Source organism: Balaenoptera musculus, chromosome X, assembly GCF_009873245.2.
Source record: "Balaenoptera musculus isolate JJ_BM4_2016_0621 chromosome X, mBalMus1.pri.v3, whole genome shotgun sequence".
NCBI lineage: Eukaryota > Metazoa > Chordata > Mammalia > Artiodactyla > Balaenopteridae > Balaenoptera > Balaenoptera musculus.
Window position 1 is genome coordinate 128,855,425 of NC_045806.1, and position 21,724 is coordinate 128,877,148.

The 21,724-nt window shown below is 49.7% G+C and overlaps 1 long non-coding RNA gene across 1 annotated transcript; it reads left to right on the top strand.

The window, feature by feature from the left end:
• Nucleotides 1-3,988: 3,988 nt before the first annotated feature.
• LOC118888742 lies at nucleotides 3,989-20,419 on the top strand. The gene is made up of 3 exons (XR_005018359.1): nucleotides 3,989-3,999; nucleotides 8,223-8,228; nucleotides 20,270-20,419. It is a non-coding gene; the product is annotated as an uncharacterized LOC118888742 (long non-coding RNA).
• The last annotated feature ends 1,305 nt before the right edge of the window (nucleotides 20,420-21,724 follow it).

Here is a 21,724-nt window from a genome sequence, read left to right on the forward strand (position 1 = left end):
GATGGTACTCTAGGACATTAGTCTGCCACCTTCTCGGATGCCTGGCTTTCCAAATAAAGTCACTATTCCTTGCCTCGACATCTCGTCTCCCAATTTATTGGCCTGTTGTGTGGTGAGCAGAGTGAGGTTGGACTTGGTAACAGGGTGAGCAGGGAGCTTCATGTAGTGCAGCCCAGGCTCCTGCAAGGACAGACCAGAAGTGGCCTGACTCCAGCGTCCCAGGCTTCCAGCAGGAGGCAGCTGCACTGGAAGCCTGGGCAGAACAGTGCATCCCATGGGCTGACTCTGGGTGTAGCGCATTCAGGGTCACCGAGAGCCCCACACTCAGGTCCTGCTTCCCAGCAACATGTGTGTGGGGGGGGGGCCTGATGGCTCCTATGGCTCCTGGTCAAGCGACTTCCTGCACTAGTATGATGCCCAGAATGGACACCGCACTGTCTTCTTCAAGGGAAGCCACCCAAGTGGAGAACCCACAGGCTGAGCTCCTTGCGCACTGCCCCATCTGCACCCAGTGACCCACCTGTCCACCAGGGGCCCACATCCCATGCCCACCACCCCTGTGTGCATGGTGCCCGTTCTTTCAAAAGCAGAGTCTCACATGAAGGAGACCCAGTGGGGGCTGTCAAACCCCCACTCTTGATGCTGAGTTTGAGGAGAATGAACCCCCTTCACTGAATAGTAGGACCCTCTGAGGAACGAAGTGCTGACCCCATCAGAGTCGGGGCTGTGCTGAGCAAGTTACTCCCTGAATATTATAAGACATGAGAAATTAACGTAGACACTACCTGTGTCCATTGATGGGTGAACAGAAAACCAAAACATGGTCCATCCACACAAAGGAATGTTATTCAGCCTAAAAAGGAATGGAATTCTCACACAGGCTACAGTGTGGATGACCCTTGAGGGCATTATGTTCAGTGACATAAGGCAGACACAAAAGGACAAATACTGTGTGATTCCACTCACACGAGTCCCCTGGAGCAGTCAGATCCACAGAGATGGATAAGAAATTCACCTTCCGTCATTCTTGAGGCGTAACCTGCACTTTTAAGCAACACCCAGGGGTCCTGTGCAGAGGCTGAAAGCCCAGCCCCACATGGTGCACAGTCCCCCTGTGTGACTAGAGCCCAGGAGGAAGGGTGAGAAGGGCCTGCATGTTTACAGGACCAGTGTCCTATGGTCTCATGTGAAACCAACTTGCTGGTCCACGTCCTGTGAGAGCCATTCCCCAGGGCGCCATGCGGGCAAGACAGAATGGTCAGGGCCATGGTGCTGCCTTCAGTTCAGGCCCACTCATGGTAACTGTCTAGTTGGAAAGTGCTGAGGCTCCAGGGGAGGGTCCTTCCTGCCTCATCCAGCTTCTGGGCGCTCCAGGCATCCCTGGGCTTGTGGCTGCATCCCTCCCATCTCTGCCTTCATCTTCACGTGGCTTCCCCTCCGTGTCTGTGTCTCCACTCATCTTATAAGGACACAGTTACACAGGATTGGGGCCACCCTAATGCCCTTGTCTTACCTACTTACATGACCAGGCCCTACTTCCAAATGAGGTCACGTCCTGAGGCCCTGGGGTCAGGACATGGATGTCTTTTTCCCTGGGGGGTACACAATCCCCCTTCACTCTGAGATAACAGATAATGTTGCCCAGAAAACAAGCAAGCCCCTTACCTAAGCCAGCCCCCAGAAGAGATCTGAGCCCTCCTGGTTTTGGAAACTGACCTGGGCAGGAGAGTGCAACTCATGACCCGAGTGTGAAGGATGCCAGGAAGCACCCACGTGAGGCTCCAGTTCACAGCTGCAGCAGTGGACCAGCTGATGAAGTCCAGCTGGGCAACTCTGTCCTCCTTATAGGACTCAACCTATGTGGTCTGGGGGTGACAGGCAGCAGTGAGATGGTGTATGATTAAGTGTATGTGATGGGTTTGCAGTGAGCAGGTGAGCATACGTGTGCCTGACATCAGGCACATGTGGAGGCAGCAGTGAGCACACATGTGTGAGAGATCAGGTGCATGTGATGCGCCAGTGGTGCAAACACACGTGATCAGGCTCATGTGGCATCTTGGCGGGCAGGGCACCACAGGGCTGCGGTGCTGCCACAGGCTCGAGCCACCGACCCTGCCTGGTGTGGAGCATCCCTCCCCCACTACATGCCCCAGCAGCTCCCATGTCCCCAGCTGTGCCCCCCTCAGTGGCTGCACCTGTGCAGAGTACGTCCCCTGGGCAAGTACTTCTTGAAGAGGGTCACCTCCATGGTGACGGTGACCTTCCTCTTCAGCTGCTTCAGCGGGGGCCACCCCCACCAGCGGCTGCTCTGTGCCAAGGCATCTGGCCCACAGAGAGGTGGTCCCTGCACCTGAGACCAAAGAGAAGGACTTGAGGGGCTGCGTTTTCCCCCACCAGGAGCCCCATATCCGGGGGGCCAGTGGAGGCATGTCAGACACACAGGGCCAGACATTCTTGTTCGACTTCCCCCAACACGGTGGGTGAAAGGAGAGCCATGTGGGATCTCAGACCACGTAGGACAAGGCACGTGTTGAGGACCTTCTCACCGCTGTCGACTGGCCCATTCAGTTTGCTCTCCTGTGAAATGCTGTTTATGACTGGCCCAGTCTTCTACTGGGCTATGTATTATTGGGACATATGTATGGCTATTGATTATTGAGTTATTTTACACATGTATGTGTGTATACATCACCATATATATATATATATACACACACACACACACATACATATATATATACACAAATGCATAATGTCATGTATCCACAATTATAGTATCATACAGAGTATTTCTCTGCCCTAAAAATCCTCTGTGCTCTGCCCGTTTGATGCCCCCAGCCCCTGGCAACACCATCCTCTTACTGTCTCTGTAAGCTGCCCTTCCCAATATGTCATTTGGTTGGAATCACACAGGATGTAACGTCTCAGACCAACTTCCTGTTCTTTTTTTATTTGAAATTGTCTTTTCTTTCCACATCACTCAGAGACTGTTATTCCAGAGCAATGGACTTTGATGCCTAGAAGTCTCACTGACTACCCAGCATATCCATGTTTATAAATAGATAATTAAATTTTTGTTTTATTTACTATGACCATAGAGTTCTAAGGGTTACATTTTTTTCTTAATTGTTATTACAAGTAGTTCCAACTCATTAAAACAGTATATATATTATTATACATTTTTTATAATTATTAAAGATAAATGCTTTTTGGAAACCTATCTTTTAATAGAATGAATGTGACTTTTCCCTTTTATTTTTTATATGTATTCAAGGATGACCATGACTATTTGCTAGGAAGAGAAAAGATTCAATAATTGGATCTATTCCTAGTTTGTATTTTTTACATATTAGCACTGAGACACCTTGTTCAGATAAGAGTGGGAGTTTTGTTTTAAAAATGTCACTTACTCTTTCAATTATTTCCCAATTACCTACCTAAATATTACACAAAAGATTTGGTAATCTATCAGCTGACGATGTCATTAGCTTTTATTTCAATCTTGTTGAAAGCAAACCATGAGAAACTTTCAAGAGGATTTATGAGAATCCCTTCTTAGTGTCTAGGAAGCAGGACAAAGCCTTCATCAGGCTCAGCAATTGAGCAACTGTCAATTTGACCAGCTACTCTTTCACTGAGAAAGTCTTGCTTAACCTGATGGCCCAGGAAAGTTGCAACAATGTCCATCTTATTCTGCCTTTGTACATGTAGTATTTCATTTTAATAAAGGGCTCTTACTTCAGGATGTGCTTTAAGTGCATTTTCTTCAAATCTGCATATTTAGCTTATTCTGCTTGTGGAAGATGATTGGCATGTCCATCCTCCCTGCTTGGCCCACCAGCCTGGTTGGATTCTCTGATAGTCAAGACTCATTTCAATGTGCACTGCAAGAAGTGTGTGCTTGTGTTGAGAGGAGGCTCACCAAACTGATGAGAGGCAAACTGCAGACAAACAGCAGCCCCACCGAGATCAGAATAAGATGGAGCTGGGGTGAACTTGGTTCCTATTTAAGTCACAAAAACAGGAGAGATCAAAATGTCACTTCTCATTAAGCCGCTGAACATGCAATGATGCATTATTACCTAAAACTCTGGGATACTTTAACAGCTTTATCGAGGTGTAATCGACATACGACAAATGCACATGTTTAAAGTGTACAATTTGATAGGTTTTGAAACACATGTACCCCATCAAGATAATGATTATACTGTCAATGAAAAATTAATCAATGGTCAATCTAAGAAAGAAATGGAAATTTTTATTCGAGCCAACCTGAGGATTATAACCCAGGAGACAGTTTTTCAGAAAGGTCTGAGGACTGTCCTGAAGAGGTAAGGGGGGAGGGCAGCCTATGTGTGATTCTGACGAAGGGCTACGTGCAGCCAAGCACACGGCTTGGTAGGAGGTTACTGCTATTCACGAGGGACAGATACCTTAATGGTTTTAGTGCTTTTCTAAGTGTGGGAGGAGGCAAGAATCCAGGTTCAGAAAAATTTTCTCCTGAAAATATAGAACTCTCTGAGGGCCAGTTCTGCCAGTTTTCCCAGGGCACAAAGTGCCTCATCCTGATTGTTGTCTGAATTCCTTTCAGGGTGTCCTGTAAGTCAGCGACTGTGGTGGTTGATGACAATTCTTGTAGAACTGGATGGTGGGCAACATTCTTTATGTTACAACCCCTCCCTTTTGGTCTTAATTTTGACCAAGGTTTGGGAGGCATTTAGTGACCAATTTATCCCACGGTGCTAGGAATGCTCATTCCCAGGTCAGGCGAGGATTTCCTTGATAGGCCACTCAGTGTGCTGTTACTGGACTGGGCCCTGTTAACAGTAGCCCAAAGCCTCTAGGGCGCCTGTCCTACTAGTCTGCTTTGGTCCAGGAAATGGTTCCCTCTTGTGGCTTCTTCCCATATCTAGAGTTACACTATTACAATCACTGATCTTATAGAACTATGTATTTGACAATTGTTTTAGGTCACGTAGTCATCATTATTTTTATCGGAGGCTCAATCACACATTTGGTAATGCAAGAAAGAAAAATCTTGTAAAATAGGCAGAATACAAGTAATATAGCTAGTGACTTTAATAAAGTCATAAGTAAGTATTTAAGCTAAGAGCTTCTTTTAGGTGCAGCCCGGTATCTCCCCAGGTCGTCTGACCAGTCTGTTCTGCACCAATCATTATCTTTAAGGGAAATGATATAGTGACCTTATCCATCCAAAGACGTCTGCACGTACAAGGTGAGTGGTGGGCTATTGTGACCCCTTACAGGATAAGGAAAGGAATGCTACCTTATAAAGAGTTACATGGCTGTTGCCAGAAGGAGAAAAATTAATTTTTGTGGGTGAGCAGATATTTCTGTCATTGGGGAGGTCAGGTGAACACATAATGCAAATGCACATGCATACTAGTGGGGAGGGAGGAGGCCAAAGGGCAGAGAAAAAGCTTATGTTTTTAATTTGTCTTGTCTTGCCTTAAAATATGAATTTTTCTTTCATCCATACCTTCATCCCCAGAACTTTCCTCCTGCTCTCCCCAATCCAGGCAAACTTGGATCTGCTTTCCGTCACTACAGATTACTTTGCATTTTCTGGAAATGTACATGCAAGTGTGGGGAGTGGCTGTATCAAACTTTGGTTTTTAGCTTCAGAATAAGTAACTAAGAAGACATAAAGATTAAAAATGCCTTCAGTGACTTTATCACGGTCAAACTTCAAGGCAGTAGAAAGGTATTTACTGGGGGTGGGGCAGGGCAGATCAGGTCAGCAGGTAGAACACACTGTATTAATAGAACAGTGTACAGATAGATACTCTATTAATAGAAAGTTATAGACATTTTCTAAGGTTTGATGAGGACCAGCCACACATGAAGCTAAACAAAAGAAGCTCTGGCTGCTCCAGGAAAGCACGCCCACCAGGAAAAAGTCACAGAGCGCTTGCTTCAGGGAACAGCCGCAGCCCCGGACAGCATGACGGTTGACAACCCATCCTGTCCTGACCTTCCTGGGATCTTTCCTTTCATGTAGAGAAAAGCTGAAAAGAACTGCTTGTATTAAAAAAGTGACACATTTTTGTGTTCACCCCTCTCACCAGCGCTGCAGACACCTTGTCCAAGTGGGCTCCCACTCGGGGGCAGTGGTTCTCATGTGGTTGGAGGATAGACGAGGCACGAGTGGCAGAACTGTCCTGGCTCCACCCACAGCTGATTTCCTGCGTTCCCCTGAGGCCACCTGCCCCATCTCCTGTCCTTGCCCTTAACACAAACATCCCTGGGCCAGGAAAGGCAGGCGGTCTTGTGTTCCAGGCATGTGCCTGCTGTGGGCTGAATCATGTCCTCAAAATTCACATGTTAAGTCCTGACCCCCAGGATCTCAGGATGGGACTGTGTTTAGAGAACAAGGTCTTTAAAGAGGTGATTAAGGTAAAATGAAGTCACTAGTGTGGGCTATACTCCAACATGACTGTGCCCTTATAGGAAGAGGTGATTAGGACACAGACACACACAGAGGGATGACAATATGCGGACACAGGGAGAAGACGGCCGTGTACACACCAAGGAGAGAGGCCTCAGCAGGAACCAGCCCCACTGACACCTTGCTCTGGAACTTCCAGCCTCCAGGACTGTGAGAAATAAATGTCTGTTGTTTAAGTAGCCCTGTGTGTTGTATTTGTTATGGTAACCAAGTTACGACGTCTTGCATTTATGGGGCCTTAAGGATTTAATGTCCTAGGAAGAGGGGACTGCACCAGGGTCCCTCTGCACGTGAGCTGCTCTGCACGCAGGGGCTCCAGGCCGGCCAGTTTCAGGGACAGCTGCAAAGTGACCCCCTTCCAAACCATGCACTCTCCTGTACCCTGGACGGGGGGGGCACATGTCCCTGTTTGGGAGCCTCTGGTCTCAGCTGGGTTCTCCCAGGTGCACGTGGAATGGTGCATTTGTGCTCGACACAAAGGTTGGGGTTCTAGGGCACATTGTGGCGGTGCCCTGAGCTGCCAGGCCTCCTGCAGGAAGGGCTGCCCTGTGCCCCCTGCCCTTCCTGGGAAGGACCTGCTCGTGATTTTCTGAGCCGAGAATCTGACTCTGTTCTACTTTACACACAAGTTATTTCTGTATGCCTTTAAGATATGCTAAATTATGCAGGAATATAACAATGATGTGATTCTAGGAAAGCTTGTTCTCATAGTTATTCAGAACTTTAACAAGAATTCTCCAACATTTTAGAAAATCGTATCTCCTGGCTCAGAGTTTCTGAATTGCCAGTAAATGCACCAGGATTGCTGTCACAACAGTAATTCAAATTATATACAAAGATGCCTATTTGCCCTCATTTAAAAACATTAAATATAAAGGTTGAATTCAGTTGAATGTTATCTACCTTTTCTTCATCTAAATTGAAGAAAAATTCAAGCAAACATCTGATTACTTAGTGTAGTTGAAGCCAAGCACTCACCTATTAAATTATGTATTATTTCATTAAAATATATTTCCCTTTAATGTTCCTCTGTATTGTAACTATAACTGCATAGATACACACATAAATATAATTATATTTAAATTATATGTGTATAGAGATTATGTTACCTCTGCATTTGATTTCAGAAAGTGAGGGGAGTGTCACAAAATACTTGATACAAAAGGAGTGAGGGTCTGATGGGCTGACAGAACCCCTATGACATAGCATTTCATTCCCGCTAAGGTGCTAGAATCAAAAAGACAGTCAATAACAAGGGGAGAAATTGGAACCTTCAAACACCGCTGGTGGGAATGTGAAATGGTGCCACTGTTTTGGAAAACAGTCTGATAGTTTCTCAAAATGTCAAATATGGAGTCACCACATGACCCAGCAATTCCACTCCTACGTATAAACCCAAGAGAAAGGAAAATACATGTCCACACAAACACTTGTACATGCATGTTCATAGCAGCATGATTCACAACAGCCAAAAGGTAGAAACCACCCAAGTGACCATCAACAGGTGAACAGAGAACAGATACACACAATGTGGTCCATTTACACAATGGAACATTACTTAGCCATGAAAAGGAGTGAAGCTCTGACACAGGCTACAACTTGGATGAACCTTGAAAACATGATGCTCAGTGAGAGAAGCCAGGCACAGAAGGACGCCGTCTTAGTCTGCTTGGGCTGCCATAGCAAACTACCAGGCTGGGGGCTTAAACAACAGAAATGTATTTTCTACAGTTCTGGAGGCCGGAAGTCTGAGATCAGGGTGTCAGGATGGTCAGGTTCTGGTGAAGCTCTGTTCTTGGTTGCAGATGGTGTCTTCTCACTGTGTCCTCACATGGAGGAAGGGGCCAGGGGGCTCTCTGGGGCGTCTTTTATAAGGACACTGATTCCATTCATGGGGGCTCCACTCTCATGACCTCATCACCTCCTCAAGGCCCCATCTCCTAATACCATCACCTTGGGGGTTAGGATTTCAACATGTGAATTTTGGGGGGGACACAAATATCCAGCCCAGAATAACCACAAACTGTATGATTCCATTTATAGGAAACATCCAGAACAGGCAAAACCACAGAGACGGGAAGTGGGTTAGTGGTGCCGGGTGCTGGGGGAGGGGAAGAGAAATGGGAAGTGACTGCTCATGGGGATGGGGATGGGGTCTCCTTTGGGGGGCTGAGAATGCTTTGGGACCAGATAGAGGTGGTGCTTGCACAACATTTGAACGTGATAAATGCCACTGAGTTGTCCACTTTCATGGTAAATGGTGAGTTTTTTTTTAATAGTTTTAAATTTATTTATTTATTATTTATTTATTTTTGGCTGTGTTGGGTCTTCGTTTCTGTGCGAGGGCTTTGTCTAGTTGCGGCAAGCGGGGGCCGCTCTTCATCGCGGTGCACGGGCCTCTCACTATCGTGGCCTCTCTTGTTGCAGAGTACAGGCTCCAGATGCGCAGGCTCAGTAGTTGTGGCTCACGGGCCCAGTTGCTCCGCGGCATGTGGGATCTTCCCAGACCAGGGCTCGAACCCGTGTCTCCTGCATTGGCAGGCAGATTCTCAACCACTGCGCCACCAGGGAAGCCCAAATGGTGAGTTTTATGTTACATATATCTTACCACAATTAAAAAACAAACCATCGTTCATCACATCAACAACTTGACACCCCAGGGAACTCGCATTTCTGCTGAAAGACCCCGTCTGCTTGCCCAGGTGGTTCCTGGGTGACCATGTGGGGACCGTGGAGTGTAAAGGAGGGCGTGAACGACCCCACACCGGGACGGTCCAGAGGCGGACCCAGGGCTCAGCCCACGTGTAGACGCGGCCCTGGCAGCGCAGGACAGAATCCACTGGGAGGGCTGGCCGGCTTTATCATCGAGTGTGAGCAGCCTCGTGGGGCCGGTGGCCGTGCACTGGTGACTGACTGACCGCAGCCCTGGACGCCGGGGCCTGTGGCCTGATTCCTCTCAGCCCGAGGCTGGGGCCTGCCAGGTGACGTGGACGGTGCTGCCGTCAGTCCATGGTCGCTGCTGGAACACGGGCACGGCTGCAGAGTAAGACCGGAGCACCTCCAGTTATTTGAGAACCTCATGGTAGAAACATGATTTTTACATAACGCACAGGAGCCCTGAAAGGTTATTTTCTTAGGTGAGCTGATAACACCGCCCCATCCACATGGGACACCCGCTGCCCTGCTCACTTTCCCCACGGTGGTTGGAGTTGAGCCCTTCCGCCCCCTCCCCCAACAGAATTGGCCTCCAAGGCCTCCTGGGGGTCCTCCCTGAACCCTGAGGATGTGTCCTGCCTGAGGCTCCTGACACAATATGCTCCCGCTGAGGTCGGCCTGCGGAGGTCACGCAGAGGTCTGAGCAGTCAGGTCCCAAAGCAGCAGGACGTGACCCTGGACACAGGCGTGTCCACCCTGCACAGCGGGGTCCCTACGAGCAAGCGTGAGGTCACTTCTTAGGGCCACGACCCCTGTGCCTTCGAGGTGCAAGGCCCGCCCCACTGTCCTGCCCGCGTCCCTTTCTCTGCAGCCCCTGCGGGACTCAAGCCTGCACCTTCCCCAGCCCTGCGTCCCCCGTGTAAGGCTGTCAGCATGACTGACGCCGTCCTGTGTCCGTATAGCTCCTCCTGTCCTTCGCTGACCCTAGCCAGGACTGTACCGTGTGGTCCATTACTTCTCTGTCCTGAAGGCCTTTCTAGTTAATAGAGACTGTTTAATAATCATTAGGATCAGGTGGCCTCTATGCTCTGTCAGTCCCCAAACAAGGACGACCTTCGCTGATGTGTTCCCGGCGCCCATGAGGCCAGTTACCCGTTCATAAACCTTGACTTAGGAATGCACGTCCTGTTTCCAAGCAACCCCCCGCGTTAACTATAAATTGTCCCAATGACCCCGCGGCCATGCAGAGCGCAGCTGCACATGCTTCCGGTTGTCCCCCAATCCCGATCCCAGCCTGTAAGTTACCTGATAATAAACTGATCCATTGATTACCTGGAGCTGACTGCCTCTGTGTTTATAGACCCAGCCTTGGAGGGAGGGCATCGGCCCGAGGGCGGAGCCGGGTCCCGGGCGCTGGGGGCGGGGCCGGGTTCAGCCGCTGGGGGCGGGCCCGGGCTCGCGGCGCTGGGGGTGGGGCCGGGTTCAGGCCAGCAAAGAGCAACCCGGATATTCACGCCTGTGGTTGAGCCTGCTGGTCTCTCCGTCCTCCCGTGGGGCACAGTGTTCACGTCCCCGTGCTGCCCCGGCTGGCCTATCTCCTGTCGGGTGGTAAGCTCTTTGTCACAACCGCCATCACCCCCAGCTCCACAGCCTCTGTCCAGCCTCAGGGCTGACGCAGGACCATCCCCTGGGCTTCCATGCCTGCCCATCCTTGGTTGGTGTCCTCGGACCACTTGTGCTGACAGGTGCCGGCTCCCTCCAGACGCTCCCAAACGCTTCATCCACGCAGGACCCTTCCCCAGCACGCAGGAAAGGAAGCCCTACCACGGGATGTGGGAAGGCATGACTGACCACAGGGTGACGTCAAGCTCACCAGCCAAGAGCAGCAGTGTTCGGGCTCCTCGGACCCTTTCTCACCTGACCGTGACCCGGCTTTGACCCCATGTCTCCATTGTCCCTCCATTGGCCTCGCTCTTGTGAGCAGAGCAGGATAGTGTGGTCAGTGGTCACAGGCTGAGACACACAGACACTGGCTGACCCGCATGCACCCATGCTGACCCCACGGAACGGGCACTGCACCAGGCCCTGTGCGGTGTGGGTTCACCTGCCCACAGAGGGGCCGAGCCTCTGCTCCTGGCTCCAGAGGTCACCTTGAGTCTGACGGGAGTGTCCGTGCTCCGTGGGCCTCACTCCAGGCTGGTCTGTGCTGACGGCATGAGGCCTGGTGGGGCTTCCTGAGTCCCCCCCAGGGGCTGAAAGCCAAGGTCAGGCACATGGTGGTCCCCACATTGACGTGACAGACCCCAATAAACCCTGCACTTCAGGACTCAGGTGGGCTTCCCTAGGTGGCCACACCCGAAGGACCCCCGACCCTGCTCCTCACCTCTGCCCTCGGCTGATTTTAATCTGCATCCTAAGCAACTCTGTGCCCGCTGCAAAGAGAGGGAGCTTGTTCATACACCCCTCCCAATGCACGGGGCTCTCGTGGGCAGGCCCCTCCTCGGGTATGGAGCTCACCTGGGCAGGCACCCCAGCAGGGCTGGGCACACAGGAACCGTGCATGTACCCCTCGTTGCAGACCACCGCCAGCCTACCTGTTGGTCAGAGCTGACCCTGAGCACCTCAGAGCAGGACCTGAACTAACAAACAGCAGTTCCTGGACAGGTCTGTGACCCTGGGCTTTACTCTGTGCGGGCTCCCTCCACTGGGTCTTCCAGAGGCTTCTACTGCATCTGGGGCACCAGGTGCCTGTCTCCACCCACCACCCCTCCTCTCCCTGACTCCTGGATTCCTCTTGTGAGGAGAGGCTCTTTTTGAAATTGTCTCCCACTTATGGGCCAGTTAAAATGATTAGAAAACAAGCCAGAGCTGCAGCCCCGTGTCTATCCTGATCCTCAGGACCACACAGCTGTTCCTTGGACCTGGCCAGCACAAGGCCCATTTTCTGCAACTCTGAGCCCCTGATGGGTGAGGATTGGCCGACTTGGGCAGCCTGAGCTGGGCAGCCAGGCCTCCCCAGGTGTGCCTGAGTTGAGGTCTGTATAAACACCTCCTCCAGGCAGCAAGAGTACTTGCAGCTTACCTGACGCCATACTTCCTGCCCTGTCAGTGGCTGTGGGGCTGGGCTGGTGGGAGGGAGTGAGGGGCCATAGCCTTGCGGGTGACCCGCTCTGAGTGGGGCTCTGCTGGACCTTCCGCAGGAGTTGCCGGGCTGCTACCTGCTAAGGAAGAGGATGTGTTGCCTGTACCTGCCACTGGAAGTTCTCCCCAGGCAGAGGTGAGGAAGCAAGAAAAAGGTAGTGGGGGCCCGGACAGGAGGGGTACCTCAGGTAAATGGAAAGCTTTCAGAAAAGCATCCAGGCCAGGACCATCCCGCATGGCCTGCAGGAGCTAACTCAGCAAGCGTGCTGTCACTGGCGTGGCTCCAAGCCCTTTCATCCAGCCTGTAAGGTGTTTGCACATATTTAGGTGTTTTACCTGGGAAGGGTGGATAAGGTTCAGGAGCAGCTGGCTTGGGGGTCAGTTAACGTTTACTCAGAGATGCCTCTGCACGGTCCAGCAGCTTTGCAATAACACTCCTTGTCAGGGGGCTGCTGGCTGCATGTGAGGCAATTCCCCACCTCTGACCAACTTCAGAATTGTTTACCACTGGAGCAAGTGTCCTGATAGGGTTTTCATCGGTGTAACTAGTGGGTTCTTAATTAGCAACGTGAAGGGTGACATCAGAGGTCCTGAATCAGGATGGAAATACTTATCCCCAACATGTACAGGCGTAAAAACCTGGGGAGGCCGTGTGCAGCCGGCACCCTTAGGGATGGGCTTCCGACTGACCCCTCAACATTCTGGTGTCCAGCCACTGCTTTAGGATTTCTGAGGGCCCAATGCTGACTCTAAGGGTTCTGCAATCCAGCCTCTGTCTGCGTGTAGTGACATCCACACTTCCAGGATCCTACAGAGCAGGGTCTGTGTGACTGTTCTGTGTCTTCTGTAACAAATGACCACAAGCTGGGTGGTTTAAAACAACGGGAATTCATCCTCTCCCAGTCCTGGAGACCAGATATTTTATTTATTTATTTATTTAAAAAAATTTGTTTATTTATTTTTGGCTGTGTTGGGTCTCCGTTGCTGCACGCAGGCTTTCTCTAGTTGCGGCGAGCGGGGGCTGCTCTTCGTTGTGGTGCGCGGGCTTCTCATTGCAGTGGCTCCTCTCGTTGTGGAGTACAGGCTCTAGGCATGCGGGCTTCAGTAGTTGTGGCACGCGGGCTTTAGAGCGCAGGCTCAGTAGTTGTGGCACATGGACTTTGTTGCTCTGCGGCATGTGGGATCTTCCAGGACCAGGGCTCAAACCGTGTCCCCTGCATTGGCAGGTGGATTCTTAACCACTGCACCACCAGGGAGGTCTGAGAGCAGATATCTTAGATCAAGGTGTTGCAGGGCTGAAGTCCTTCCAGAGGCTCCAGGATAGGGTTCTTTCTGTTTTTTCCAGCTTCTGGGGGCTCCAGGCATCCCCAGGCTTGCGGCTGCATTCCTCCCATCTCTGCCTTTGTCTTCACGTGGCTTCTAGTCTGTGTCTGTGTCTCTCCTCTTTTGTCTCTTATAAGGATGCTGTCATGGGATTGAGGGTCACCCTAACCCAAGATGACCTCACCTCGAGATCCTTAACTACATCTCCAAAGACCCTTTTCCCAGATATGGTCCTGTTCATGTGTTCTGGGGGGACACATCTTTTGTGGCCACCATTCAACCCATTATCTGCGTATAATATAACCCTCATTTTAGGAGATTACCAAGGTCCCATTTAGACTGGCATAGACAGCAGCCATGTGGGTGGGGGTCTGGGGAGAATGAAGACCCTGGAATCACCAGGAAGGGATCAAGGCCTGGCTTCATCAGAAGGTGAGCTCTTCCACCATAAGGCCCGTGAAAGCAGCCACTCCATCCTGTCCTTGGAAGGAGACCTAGTGCCAAGTCCAGAAGCAGTTACCTTGCAAAGGTGGCTCTTCTGGAATTTCATCATCAATAGCATCATGTAACCAATAACTACGGGCTTGGAGGAATCGCTTTCTGGCACATGATGACAGCACTGTCAGTTTAGGTGCAGCAAGCCTAGAAGGAGGCTTGTTTGAAGGAGAAGAGTTTGGGAGACTGCAAAGCTTTGTTGTCAAGGAAACTGAGCAGGTTTGTCAAGGTTGTCAAGGAAACTTCTCCTTTAAGCTGAAGGCAGAGCTGGGGGAGCTGAACTCCAGGTATCTTTTAAAGGGGCTGCTCTGAAGCACAGTCACCTGAGTGGTGGTCTCAGCATGAGCTGGGGTTTGAGAAAAGTGTGATGAGGTTCAGCCTCACTTTCTGTGACAGCTGGGGAGGAGTTTGTAAAGCAACTTGGCTTTTAGGGCAAAGGTTTGTTACTGGAACAAAAAGTGTTCCCCCCAAAATGGACTGAGGCTCAAGGTGTCTCTGTCCCCTCCATGTGAGAGTCCAGGGCAGGTGGGTGTCAGGGCCCAGGTTCTGTCCACCTTGTTTCTCTTCCCTGCTTCTGGGTGGAGGGCTCCAACCATCAGGGTGGGGTGACCATGTGGGCACCATGCCCTCCATCCTAGGATGCAGGCTGGCCAAGGCCCTCACCACCTCTACCACTTCCCCTTGGTAACACGAGACACTGGACCCCAGCTGCAAGGGGTGGGAAGGCTGGAAGGTACAGGGTAGCCATGAGCAGGAAAAAGGAAAATGGGTTTTGGTGGGCAACTGGGTGGCTCCACCATGGCGGGGCCACCTGGATGTCATGGTGGGGTCTCCCGGACTCTAGCGCACAGTCTGTGGGTCCTGTGAAACGTGATTACACATCAGCATGAGCTCTTCCATGCTTTGTGGTTCTGGAAATCCTATAGGAGGTGGTTCACAGCAGGTGAAACTAATGGTCTCAGTGGAGATGGTGAATCCAAAGATCTGCAGTTCAGACTGAAGGTGCCAATGTGGGTGTACATATAGGACAAAACCATCTCGTGTGAATGTAGTTCAGGCATAATTAGCATGAATGCAGTCATGTTAATGCCTAACATCTTCTATCTTGTGTCTCTCCTCGGGAACCCCTTCCTCAGTTCCTGAGGCTCCTGTAACTCACATAGAGAGGAATGAACAGTGGGTTCTGTCCAGTCTGAGACCTGATTTACCCTGTGTGTGAGTCTGCTCAGGGCTGCCATAACAAATACCAGACAGGGTAGTTTAAACATCAGACATCTCCCAGTCCTGGATGCTGTCTGAGATCAAGGTGTTTCTCCTGAGGACTCTCTCCTTGGCATATAGATAGCCATCTTCTCCCCGTGTCCTCACATGGTCTCCCCCGTGCCTATCTGTGTCCTAATCTCTTCTTGTAGGACATCAGTCTTATTGGATTAGGATCCACCCTAGTGACCTCATTTTACCTTGATCACCTCTTTAAAAACCCCATCTCCAAATACAGCCACATCCTGGGGTCCTGGGGGTTAGGGATTCAGCATGTGAATTTTGGGGGACACAACTGAGCCCACAGCATCCTGCTTAGGAACTAACATGTGCCACCATCCTTCCTTCCCTCAAGTCCCATGGAGGTGTTGCAATGGCCGAGGGAGAGGCCACTCGTGCAGAGTCTGTGTCCCAGTTGGGGAACCCTTCTCTGCTCTCTTTGATCAGGCAGCGGCAGTGCCAGCCCCATCCTGAGGTGAGCAGTTCTGGGGTTTGGTGCCATCTCGCCTGGCCTGCTGAGGTGCTCAGTATCAGGGAACCCAGGAGCCACCAGCCTAGTAGGGATGCCGGGGACTCTCAGGGCCTTGGCAGATGTCTCTCCCAGCAGATACTCTAGCGAAAGTGGGGAAACATTTGGGGATTACATGTGGGAGAGAGTCACAGTCTCGTTTATGCTTCAGAAAGACCACGTTGGGGTGGGATGTGAGACGCACCGTGGGGGCAGGGAGATTTGTCAGGGCCTGATGGAGGAACCAGGCACTAGATCGGGCTTGGGCCAGGGCTGTGGGTGTAGAGGGGAATTAGTGTGAATTTGGAGGAGGGGGTCGCAGGGTATGAGATCAGCTGGTGCACAATTCTCTGGTTGGTTGATGGTGAGGTAACAGGGTGGTGAACAGTATCAATCCTTAGGTGCCAGTAGGTCTGGGGGCTCTTGATCATCAAGTACAGTAGTTAATGTCTTCCATCTGGTAGAAGTCTGTAAAACAACTCAGGAAGCGTGCATCAGATGCTGTTATCCAGGTACTTCAGAGAGGAGCTACAGCAGAGGATGTGAGGGAGGGCTCTGTCCTGGGAAGGCCCCATAGGGTCCTGCTCGGTTACACCCGGTGCCTGAGCTCAACAACCAGGGAAGGTGGGGCTGCTCCTGGGTGTGGGGAGCTGCAGGATCCCAGTCCCCTGAGGGCCCTGTTAGCCCCCAAGGTGAGATGGGGGTGCAGTGACTGGACAGAGGCGTCTGGCCTGCGAGAGGGGTCCAGGCTGGAAATGTCACGGGAATCATCGCAGGGAGGGAGAGGAAAGGCCAGGTGGGGGAAGGCGGGTTACAGCAGACTCCACGGATGTGTCTGTGGGCCTGACAGAAACAACTCAGAGCCAGAAGAAGTGGCCGTCAGGAGCTCAGCTTCATTCTCCTGTTCCTTTGTAAAACTGCTGTGTCAGTTTGAAACACCACCAGGAGACGTCTGGGCCCATTGCTGCCATGGTTTCATCAAAGGGGCCCGGGTGGAAAACAGAACCACTGCAGGCCCCACCCATGTCCCCACTGGGGGTGAATCCGATCAGGGCTCCAGGGCTCACAGACTTGAGGGAACCTCTGTCCTCAGGACTGGTCTTCCTCCTTCCTCTCACCTGCTGGTCAGGAGCCCAGGCACCCCCATCCTGGCTCCACCCCCAGGGCCTGGATTCTGGGACAGCTTAGAGGTAATGCAAGACCCTCACGCTCCTTTATCTGCCTGGGGCCAAGAATGTCTAAAAAGGTGCAACTGGCTGATTACAGAGGGTTAGGGTTAGGGGTTAGGGTTAGGGTTAGGGTTAGGGTTAGGGTTAGGGTTAGGGTTAGGGTTAGGGTTAGGGTTTAGGGTTAGGGTGTCCAGCCTTACGTCCCATTCAGCTGTGAGTGTAGATGTGGTCAGTCCAGTTGCATCACAGCCCCTGATTGAATTTTGTAAGAATTCCTCTCTCTCTCACTGTCTTTCTTTTTTTATAATTAATTTTTATAATGGGGTGTAGCTGATTTGCAATGTTGTGTTTCTTGGTGCTGTACATCCACCTGAGTCACTTCCAGAGAGACATCAGTAAATTCTTTTCTAGTTTCTAGTAGTCAGATATATGTTTTTTCTGTGAATAGAGTGTGCTGAGTCCAGTTCCTTGAACAATGAGTATGTCTTGGCGATTACATTATTGGCGTATGGAACGGTATCTGTGCCAATTTCAACCTCCTGGTTTATGCATCACCGCACCACACTTTTCCCCTTAAGCAGCCATAAGTGTGTTTTGTAAATGTGTGATGGTGTTCTGTTTGTAATTCAGTTCATGGTTGGCGATTTTTAGATTCCCTTTATAAGTGATATCTTATGATAAGTTTCTCTTGCCGTCTAACTTATTTCACTCTCAATGACCATACATAAGTCCCCCTGAGTTGCTGCAACTGGCCTCATTTCATTGATTTCAGGGCTGAGTAATATTCCGTTGTGCTTAAGTACCAAATTTTCTTTCACCATTTTTTCCTTCCAAGGACTATTAAGTTGTACCCAAGTCGAGGCTGTTGTAAACATAGCAGCAGTAAACGGGGTGCCTGCGTCCTGTGGATTTTTGGTTTTTCCAACATATAGGCCCATGAGTGGAAGCGCCCTATGCTTTGTAGCTCTGTTTTTTAGATGTTTCAGGAAACACAGCACACTTCTCCAGAGTGGCCGTTGGCAATTTACATTCCCCCCTTCAGCGTAACAAGGCTCCCTTTTCTCCTCTCCTTGTCCTGCATATCTGGTTTTTACCCTTTGTGAGGATGGTCCTTTTTTCTGATTCGAAGTGATACCTCTTTGTAGTGTTGATTTGCATTGCCCGCTTCTTTGGTTGGCCAAAAAGGGCGTATGCGTTTTTCCTGAATATATTCTGGAAGTTAAATTTGAGAGACAGCTTTTTTTTTAATTGATTAATTAATTAATTTATTTTTGGCTGTGTTGGGTCTTCGTTTCTGTGCGAAGGCTTTCTCTAGTTGTGGCAAGCGGGGGCCACTCTTCATCGCGGTGCGCGGGCCTCTCACTATCGCGGCCTCTCTTGTTGCGGAGCACAGGCTCCAGACGCGCAGGCTCAGTAGTTGTGGCTCACGGGCCTAGTTGCTCCGCGGCATGTGGGATCTTCCCAGACCAGGGCTCGAACCCGTGTCCCCTGCATTAGCAGGCAGATTCTCAACCACTGCGCCACCAGGGAAGCCCCTTGAATAGTTTTGTATTTAAAGTTTGTCTGTGGGGACTTCCCTGGTGACGCAGTGGTTAAGAGTCCGCCTGCCAATGCAGGGGACACGGGCTCGAGCCCTGGTCCGGGAAGCTCCCACATGCCGCAGAGCAACCAAGCCTGCGCGGCACAACTACTGAAGCCTGCGCGCCTAGAGCCCGTGCTCGCCCACAAGAGAAGCCACCGCAGTGAGAAGCCCGTGCACCGCAACGAAGAGTAGCCCCGCTCGACGCAACTAGAGAAAGCCCACATGCAGCAACGAAGACCCAACGCAGCCAAACATAAATTATAAACTAAAATAAAATTTGCCTCTGAATAACTTTGAGTGAATTTGGTATAAGTTGTAAAGTTTGCATCTACATTCACTTCATTCCAAATGGTTTCCAATTAATTGTTCCTTAACTACTTTTAGAAAACTTTTGGGATAGAGACTCCATTTTCGTTTGAATTTCCAGTTTAATGGATTCAGCAGTCCTGTCAGTAGGGCACGCTGCCTCCAGTGACCTGTGAGGGAGGCGCGGCCTGCACTTCCTGCACTGACCACAGGGTGGCGCCGAGTTCGCCTCTCTGACCCACAGCGCATGCTCCTTCCCTGCGCACTGGATTGTGAGGTCAGCTGAGAGGAGTTGAGCCTCCTCAGGCGCGGGGGCGGGGGCGGGGGCCTTCGGGTAGGACGCCCGGCTCAGCGTCTCTGCTGAGAGGAGCTGGGTCTCTGTCTCCTCAGGACTCGCTGGGGTTTCGGCTTCAGGACAAAGTGGGGCTGCGTCCACGCTGACTAGGGAACTAGGCTTCCTGAGGACCCAGGTGATGCCTGAGGAAAAGGTGAAGAGACGGTGAGGAAAAGTGGGGAGAAGCTTCCTGTGGGCGACTGACCGTTGAGGGGGTCCGTCTTCGTGTGAGCGAGGGAGGGCTTGGCGTGGAAAGCTGGGTTTTTGGTCAGGTTTGTGTGCAGGGTAGCCAGCATGAGTTATGGGGGCGTCCGGTTTTCCCAGCACCATTGATCGTGGGGAGTGTCGTGCTCCTTGGTGTGTCCTTGGTCCCTGTGTCATAAATTCACCGACCCCGTCCGTGTGGGTTGAATTCTGGTCTCTCTGTCCTGTTCCTCTGGTCCCTGTGCCCGTTTTGAGCCAGTTCCACACTGTTTTGGTGACTGTAGCTTCTCAGCAGAGTTTGACGTCAGGGAGGGAGATGCCTCCAGCCCGTTCTCTTTTTTCAGGGTTTCTTTGGCTATTTGGGGTCCTTTGTGGTTCCCCACAGATATTAGGAGGATTTGCTCTATTTTGGGGGAAAATACCATGGAATTTTGGGAGGGATTGCATTCACTGTGTCCACTGCTTTGGGTAGCATGGATATTTTAACAATATTAATTGTTCCATTCCATGAGAACAGGATATCTTTCCATTTATTGGTGTGTTTTGCAATGTCTTCATCAATGTCTTCAAGTTTTCAGTGTGCAGGTCTTTCACCTCCTTGGTTGACTTTATTCCCAGGTATTTTGTTCTTTTGGATGCAGTTGTAAATAGGGTTGCTTTCTTTCTCTTTCTGATGGTTCATTATTAGTGTTTAGAAAGGCAACTGATTTCTGTGTATTGATTTTGCAACTTTACTGAATTTATTTATTAGTTCTAATAGTTTTTTTGTGGAATGAAGTGGAAAATTGGAATTCAAAAATCCCACTGTTTCTACCATATCCAGGTCGTCCACAACACGGAGGACAGCGGCTCCTAATATAACCTTCCCACAGTGCCTCTAAATGACATGTGGACTTTGGGTGAACTGGATCTGGGTAAGGCTTGGCTTCTATATGGAAGTTTGATGTTTTCTCTGCTTTTCTGGCATGCTGTTGACATACAGGATGTTTTGAAAAGTCATTGACTTTCCAGTCATTTCAAACATACAACTTTACATACATAAAAACAAGTCTTGTACCTTGATTAAATATACTCCTAAATATTGATGTTGACATTATTAAAAATGGAATTGTTCTCATAAATTCTTTTTCAGATTATTTTTTGCCAGCGTATGCATATAAGATAGATGTTCATGAATTGCTATTTTGTTCTATAACTTTGCTTATTAATTAGTTGATTAGCTCAAATAATTTCTTTGCTGATTATAGGTAGTTTTATATATAAGATGATGTGACCTATGTTCTGTGAAGAGACACGGTTTTAATGTTTCCATTCACCCATGGATGCCTTTTATTTCTTTCCTCAAGATTCTGGGTAGAACTTCCAGTACACTATTGAGTAACGGTGATGAAGGCCAGCTTCCTGGCCCTGTTCCTGATTTCAGGAGTAAATCTTTCAGTCTTTAACGTTGAGCATGATGTTTGCTGTGGCTTTTTGTACTACTCTTTTCCATATTGAACAAATTTCCTTTTATTCCTGCTTTCTTGAGTGTTTTTCATGAAATAACACTGGATTTTCATTGTAGATTTTTTGCATTAATTGATATGATTATGTGTTTTTACTTCACACCATTATTGTGGTTGAATACATTGCTTACTTTGAATATGTTGAGCAACCTGAAATTTCTGGTGTAGAGATACTTGCTTATGGCATTATCCATTTAAAGTTCTGTTGGTTTCATGTTGCTATTATTGTGTGATAGATTTTTACATTCATATTTATAAGTTGTACTGGGGTAGTTTTCTTGTTTTTTTCCTTTATTTTTAAAATCTTTTTTAAAATAGTGGTTTTATTTCATTTTAATTATTTATTTATTTTGGCCACGTCCCATGGCTTGGGGGATCTTAGTTCCCCAGTCAGGGATCGAACCCGAGCCCTTGGCGTGAAAGCACAGAGTCCTAACCACTGGGCCACCAGAGTATTCCCCAGTTTTCTTTTTCAAGATGTATTTGTATAATCTGATTAGACTTGGCTTGGTGTAAGTGGTTTGGAGGGTTAGCATTAGGGCTGGGGCTGGTGTGAGGGTTGGGGCTGTGTATGGTTTATGGTTTAAGTTTTATGGTTAATGAGTTATTTATGGGTATGGTTAATGAATATATTTTATGGTTTGGTTATGGTTATGGTTTAGCTTATTGGTTAAGGTTTATGGTTTTGGTCTCAGGGTGTTAGGGTTCTGTGTTAGAGTGGGTGTTAGGGTATGGGTGAGAATTGGGGTACAGGTAGGATGCGGGTAGAGCAT